This window comes from Rosa chinensis, chromosome 7 (assembly GCF_002994745.2).
Source record: "Rosa chinensis cultivar Old Blush chromosome 7, RchiOBHm-V2, whole genome shotgun sequence".
NCBI lineage: Eukaryota > Viridiplantae > Streptophyta > Magnoliopsida > Rosales > Rosaceae > Rosa > Rosa chinensis.
Window position 1 is genome coordinate 52,088,946 of NC_037094.1, and position 7,777 is coordinate 52,096,722.

Consider the following 7,777-nt stretch of genomic DNA (forward strand, 5'->3'; position numbering starts at 1 on the left):
TTTCAAATTTTCAATTGAATCAATTTAAGATGTAAGTTTTGCAGGAATCAACGCTTATGAAGAATGTAATATTGATAACGTGAAGCATTGGATCCCACACAAAGAACTCCAAAATGCGAGAGGGTTCTGACTTGAGTGGACTAGTACCAGGTGGGAGACCTCCTGTAAAGCTCCATCAAGTGAACCTCAGTCACGCGGTATTTTATTTGAGGTTTGAATTTATATATATATATATATATATATTTTTTTTTTTTTTGGAAATGTTGTTATTGTACATCAATTAATTGAGCTTATTGTATGCAGAGATCATATGTTTGTTCAGTGGATGATTGTCATTGCAGCTACAGAAGAAAAGACCACTTGACTCGCCATCTATTTCATCACCAAGGAAAACTCTTTAAGTGTCCAATTGAGAACTGCAATAGTGAGTTTGCCTTCCAAGGTAACATGACTAGGCATGTCAGTGAACTTCATGGTGAGGATTGCCCTTCGGCCAATGATGGATGTCAGAAGCAGCATGTGTGCCAAGAAAAAGGTTGCGGAAAGGTGTTCAGATTTGCTTCCTAGCTGCGGAAGCATGAGGATTCCCATGGTAGTTTTCATTTCTAAGGTTACTTTGGTTCTTGTATGGTGTCTATGTATATGATACATGTTTTGCTTAAAATAAAGAAATGTGCGGCTAAAGCCTCTGGCAATGTGTTTATTGCAAACTGTGATTATATCCTTCTATTCTGCAGTAAAGTTAGATAGAGTGGAGGCATTTTGTTCTGAACCAGGTTGTATGAAACAATTTCCTAATGAGCAATGCCTTAAAGCTCATATTCAGTCCTGCCACCAACATATTACCTGCGAGATATGTGGGACCAAACAGCTGAAAAAGAATATCAAAAGTCATCTGCGCACACATGAAGAGGGAGGTTCAATGGAGAGAATTAAATGTGATTATGAGGGCTGTCTTCAGACGTTTACTAAAGTAAGCAGCTTACCAATTTTGAGTGGTTTTATAAGTTTAAATAGAGGTTCATAGTTTGGCATTCTCTGTGGTGACATTTGGTTTTACATTTTCAGAAATCGAATCTCCGTCAACATGTGAAGGCTGTTCACCTTGAAAACAAACCATTTGTCTGTTGCTTTCCTGGTTGTGGCAAAAGATTTGCCTACAAGCATGTGAAAGACAACCATGAAAAGAGTGGATGCCATGTCCATGCACACGTGAGTTTTATACCTGGATGATTCACGACTGTTACACGTTGGTTTCATAATCATCTTTTCAGGCAAACTCACATTATGAATTTATGTGTGGGATACAATTGCTTTCAATTTCAGGGGGACTTTGAAGAGGCTGATGAAAAATTCCGGTCCAGGCCAAGGGGAGGGCGTAAGAGGCAGTGCCCCCAGGGCCGGACCTGACACGAGGCTCAAGAGTCAACTGACTCAGGCCCAGAAATTCAAGAGGTCCAAAATTTTTTTTTATAGCTTTTTATTATGTCCAAATGCCGTATGTGTCAGTGATATAAGGACAAGAGCAATTGTGTGTGAACATATTAATTGAGAGCTATCATTTCCTCAATTAAAAGATAGAAACATAAGTTTAAGGGGGCCCACAGAAAGTTTGACAGATTTATATATAATGCTAGATATATATAATATAATATATAATGTTAAAGTGTATTTACACCCATTTAGACGTAAAAGAAAGAAAATGGGATACACTCATTAATTAATACTCCAAAGTTGTACCCCCAAAAATAAAAAAGGTTTTAATTAAAAAAATAAAAAAAGGGGTAGAAGCCTCACAGCCTAAGGGGGGTGTATTGTATATGGAATTAGTGGAAGTTTTAAAGAAATCTATGGAATTTAAAAGTCTGAGTGTATTCAATATAGACTTTTAATAGTCCATGAAAGTCTTGAGGTATTCAATTAGGATTTTTAAAGACTTCATGAATTCCACCAAAATTTGGGGGTATTCAATTAGGACTTTTAAAAATGAATAAAAGTACAGAGGTATTCAAAATATCATTCATACTTATGGAATTAGAAAATCATGGATAATCATGGACTTTGTAGTGTTAACTATACATACCAAACTCCAATAATTTTCCAGCCTCCAGACCAAAGATTTCAAAAAGTCTATCAAAGTTTCCTCACCAAAAAAAAAAAAAAAGGTCTATCAAAGTTCTTCTCTCTACGCACGAAGAAGTTTGTCATTCATCATATCTCTTTCTTAATTTTTTTTCTTTTCTCTAATCTTTTATGATATCAACATTTTTTGATACACAACATGTTCATTGTAGTTGTTGAATGTGATTTTTGTTTTGTTTTGTTTTTTTTTTTTTCAATTGTGATACTTCGAACCCTAATGGCAATAAAAATGATTTATGAAACCCTAAAACTCAAATATTGTGGTCTAACCCTAAGACCTTGAACCATACTAAATTTTATTTTATTAATTAATTATTCTCATTAATTTGAATTTATATTATGGTTCAAAAAAAGGTTGAACAATTGAATTTCAATTGATTGATTATAGATCAAGACATTGACCAATATTGCTACAATATATGTTAATCGGTGAAAACAAAATTGATGAGAATAATTAACCATAAACATCAAGTGATCTATATTGTATATTTATGTTGCTGGGAGATTAGGAATGAGAACAAACTCGCCAGACAGACTAACAATCATTTATTTGAGTCAATTTCTATTAGAAGATACTAGAGCATTGAAGAGACAACAAGTTATTATTTTGTTTTGTGTTTGGGCTGCATTTGTTTTATTTTTTTTGTTTTTTGTTTTTGTTTTTTATTTTTTATACATCCTAGGAAATTTGTAGAAGTCATTCATAATAAAGTATATAGATTTTCATGAATCAATAAAAGTCTATTGCTAAAATCAATGGTTTTAAGAAATCCATAACAGTCTATCAACTTTTTAAAGAGTCTGTAGACTTTTCAAAAAGTCTGCACAAATCCAAATACAATACACCCCCTAAGAGATTTATTGTATAAATAGGATTCATAATGTAAATAGGATTACTAGAATATTTATTATCTAATTACTAGAATAATTACTTTTGGATATTACATGTTGTTTTTATTTTTTTATTATTAGATTTCGAATTTATAGCTTTAGTTCCGATTTTTTTTTTAATGCACACTTTGATTTGAGGGCCCAACTCTTAGAGTTTGCCTCATGTCTGAAAATCTCAGGTCCGGACCTGAGTGCCCCAATGTAGAAATGTTGGTTCGGAAAAGGGCGAGTCCTTCAAAACAATTGGGGCAGGACACAGAGAACTTCTGAGGTTGATCTTTCAAGAGGAGGATGAGACAAGGAGCATTATAGCATGCTAGGTCTGACCGGGAAGTGGTCTTTAATTAAATTGTAGTGTCCTTATTGCCCAGTAGTAGGAGAAAACATGCTTTGCTACAATGTACAGTTTTCTTTTTGAAAGGACAATGTACAGTTTTCTTGTGGAGTTAGTAATTCGACATTCTGAAGAAGTGAGACCAACTAACTTGTGGCATTTATCAACCATCGTTTCAGTGTTTTTTTTCTCATATTTGAATAAGATCCTAATGCTTATCCTTATGCTTTATTTGCAAGGAATGCAATTTTATCTTTGTATTGCATGTGTTAAATAATATCCTACTGCTAGGCACCGGTACGACGAGCATCCTCTCAAGCTCGCTTATGCTAGCATTGAACACGAGCATCCTCTAAAGTAACCACGTGTCGAACAAGAAGGCTAGTTTCCTAACAATAATGATGTGTAGGAACACGAGATCCGACACATTGGTTCTACCAGTGCGAAGATTGTGAGTTTGATTGTTAGGAAACTAGCCTTCTTGTTCGACACGTGGTTACTTTAGTTAATTATAGTTAATTAGCTTATTATCTGTTAATTAGCTCTTCATGCTTAATTAGTCACGTTGGGGTTTTATCCCATATTGCTCACTACATGAGCGGCACGTGTCCTCTTCTGGAGTATATAATCTCCACTGCTGTAACCTTCAGCCTTATCTATGAATCCAATTTAGTGTTATTTCTTTCTTTGCTTTCAATTTCCTGCAAACTCCTTTCAGTTAGGGCTCCCACCCTAACAAGTGGTATCAAAGCCGGACGTTCATGGGCAAACTTAAGGGGGGTGGCAAACCCTCCTCCCCACCACACGTCTCTGATGATCCACACCTCTCCGGCGAGCTTGTTCACCTCGAGTGTGAGCTGCAAGCACATCGTGAGGAAACCAGCTCCAGATTCGATGCGATGCAGGCCTCCTTACAGGATGCCATGGCCACTTCGTTGGCCAATTTCAAATCCATGTTGATGGATGAGTTTAAGCAGCATCTCACAACCATCGTCAGGGAACACATCTCTCCTCCTTCCCCTGAGCTCGTCAATCACGGGAGCACGGCTATTCCCCTCCCGGATGGATCTGTGAGATTTGGATCTCTACTTTCACCGATCCCTCCATCTTCATCAGTGACTACCTCGAGTTCTTCTGGAGTGGCTCGATCTGAGGGTCCTGTTTCTCAAATTAACACCTCTCAATTTTTGGTCACTGGTGCTTTGAATGCTAGTGTGGAAATTAATTCATCCATGCAAGCTACTAGTGGGATAGTTGCTACAATTGTGAATACTGTTCCTGATCTGAATGTCACTATGCTGAATGGTACTAGCAGAAATAGGACTATGATGAATGATGTTGGTCACTCTATTAGTAATACTAGTGGCTCAATGGGCTCTGTTGGTCACTCTGTTAGTAACATTTTTAACCATCAGTCTCACCATTTGAGCACATCTCCACCACACCATCTGAGCACCTCCCAACATTGCCCCAATTTTTCTAGCCCATATTATCCTGGAATGATGCAGGGAGCCAGTCAATCTATGCAAGGTCCTGACCCTTTCACAATGACTTACTCCGGGCCTTATTCCACTACCATGATCAATTTTCCTTCATCAGCTGCTCAACCACCCTTGCCACTCTCAGCACCCCAATTTTTGTATTCCAAACCACCACCACAATCACACCAGTACATCCCTCCCACTTATGCCACTACTGCCTCCACTCACCATCCATCACACACTCAATATCATCCCTTTCAGGCAGCTACCCCCAACTATGGCTATCCACCCAACCAAGTGTACCCTAACCCTTTGTTTATACCTCATGTTGACCCAAATCCACCTACAATGAAGCAGATGAGGTTGGAGTTCAGTGTGTTTAGTGGGGGTGATCTTGTTGAGTGGCTTAACAAGGCAGACCAATACTTTGAGTTTTACCAAATCCCTGAGGATAAGAAATTATCAATTGCTACCATGCACTTGTCTGACAAAGCTTCTGATAGATGGTACATGTTTAGGCATGAGTTTCAAAGTACATGGCAAGGGCTAGCTGATTTGCTAATGAGAGAGTTTAGTAGCTACAACCGATCTGAGTACCAAGCTGCCTTAGCTCGAATGAATCAAACAGGTACTGTTGAAAGCTACATGGAACAATTCACTAAACTCTCTAGAAGAGCACCTGGTTTTCCACCTGAAGTGCTTTTGTCCTGCTTTATTGGAGGCTTGAAAGAAGAGATCCGGGTGGATGTGCAGGCTCAGAAGCCTAGGACTCTTTATGAAGCATGTGAACTAGCAAGGGTTTACGAAACAAGGTCTAATGGCCATAGAAATCATACTAGAAGCAGTTTCGTCCATAAACCACCTACTGGGGGTTATACTAGGTCTATTGCTGATGCAAGGCCCAACTTCAAACCAGGCCAATCCATGTCCACCCCAAGAATTCCCCAGTCCACTTTCGAACCTTCAAATGGTAACAACAATGTGCGAATTAAGCTATCTGATGCTGAGTTTGAGGCCAGGAGGGCTAAGAATCAATGCTATTTTTGTAGTGAACCTTATAAACCTGGTCACAACTGCAGAAAGAGGGGACAATTAATGAGCATGGAAATTGTACCCAATGAGGGAGAATTCATTGAGGAATCTGATGAGAAGCAGTTAATGGAGGTACCCCCAATTGTTGACATTGATGAACCACTGATTCGGCTACAAATTATGGGAGATGAGTGTGCACAGCCAGCTACCATGCAACTGAAGGGAGTATTTAACAACAGAATGGTTCACATATTAATAGATTCTGGAGCTACACATAACTTCATTCATCCTCAACTACTCAAAGGTACTAAAGTGCAAGTGCATAAGTTCTCTCCCTTAAATGTGATCCTAGCTAGTAGGGCAAAAATGCAGACCAAAGGTGAAGTAAAGGTAGAGATGCAGATACAGCAGTTCAAGTTTATGGATGACTTCTATATACTGCCAGTCACTGGATGTGAAGTTGTACTAGGAGCTTCTTGGCTCAGGTCCTTGGGAGACATCCTGTGGAACTTTGAAACAATGATAATGAAATTTTCAGTTGGCAATACTGTTGTTCAGTTACAGGGGGAGACTACAGCTGAAGCTACTGTTATCAGCTGCAAAGCAATGACCAAGCTGCTTAAGAAGGAAAGGGAAGCAATGTTAATTCAAGTACAACCGAAACTGATGACTCAGATGATTGAGACATCCTCAGATACAGGCACTCATTACCAAATATGCTGATATGTTTGCTGTCCCTACTTCATTACCACCAGCTAGAAGTCAAGACCACAAAATTGAGTTGTTGCCAAACACACCCCCTATCAGTGTGAGGCCTTACAGGTATCCCCATTTCCAGAAATCGGAGATACAGAAAATTGTGCAAGAATTACTTGACAATGGTGTGATCAAGCCAAGTGTGAGTCCTTTCTCCTCCCCAGTTTTATTGGTTAAGAAGAAAGATGGGACTTGGAGAATGTGTGTAGACTATAGATCATTAAATGCAGCAACAGTCAAGGACAAATATCCAATTCCTGTTGTGGATGAATTATTAGATGAGGTCCATGGCTCCACCATCTTCACCAAATTAGATTTGAGGTCTGGCTATCACCAGATAAGAATGGACCCCACTGATGTGAACAAAACTGTCTTCAGAACTCACAATGGTCACTATGAATTCTTGGTAATGCCATTTGGCTTGACTAATGCACCATCCACCTTCCAATCTGTGATGAATGATGTACTGAGAGATTATTTGAGAAAATTTGCCTTGGTTTTCTTTGATGACATCCTGGTGTATAGCCCCTCTTTGGAAGCACACTTGAATCACTTAGAAAGGATCTTCATGACTTTGCAGCAACACTCTCTCAAGGTTAAATAAAGCAAGTGTAACTTTGGGGTCTCCACAGTGGAATATTTGGGGCATGTCATTAGTGCTCAAGGAGTCGCAGTAGATCCAGCTAAGATAGAATGCATCAAAAACTGGGGTAGGCCACAGACTCTTAAGGGCTTGAGAGGATTCCTAGGGCTTGCAGGGTATTACAGGAAATATGTGCAGAATTTTGGTACTATAGCCAAACCCCTTACTGACATGTTAAGGATTGGTGGCTTCAAATGGACTCCAGCTTCAATAACAGCCTTTGAGGAACTAAAAGAAGCCCTCATGAATACTCCTGTGTTGGCATTACCTGACTTTTCAAAGGAATTTGTCATTGAATGTGATGCATCTAGAATAGGGATTGGAGCTGTCCTGTCCCAGGAAGGGCATCCTATTGCTTTTCTCAGTAAAGCCTTGGCTCCAAGACACATTGCTTTGTCAGTTTATGATAAAGAGATGCTTGCAGTGGTGTTTGCAGTTCAACATTGGCGGCCATATCTATTAGGGAATCACTTTAAGATCTACACTGATCACAGAACC

General features: G+C 38.9%; 1 pseudogene; it reads left to right on the plus strand.

Annotated features, from left to right (window-relative positions):
* LOC112178130 lies at positions 1 to 1,431 on the plus strand (annotated as a pseudogene).
* The last annotated feature ends 6,346 nt before the right edge of the window (positions 1,432 to 7,777 follow it).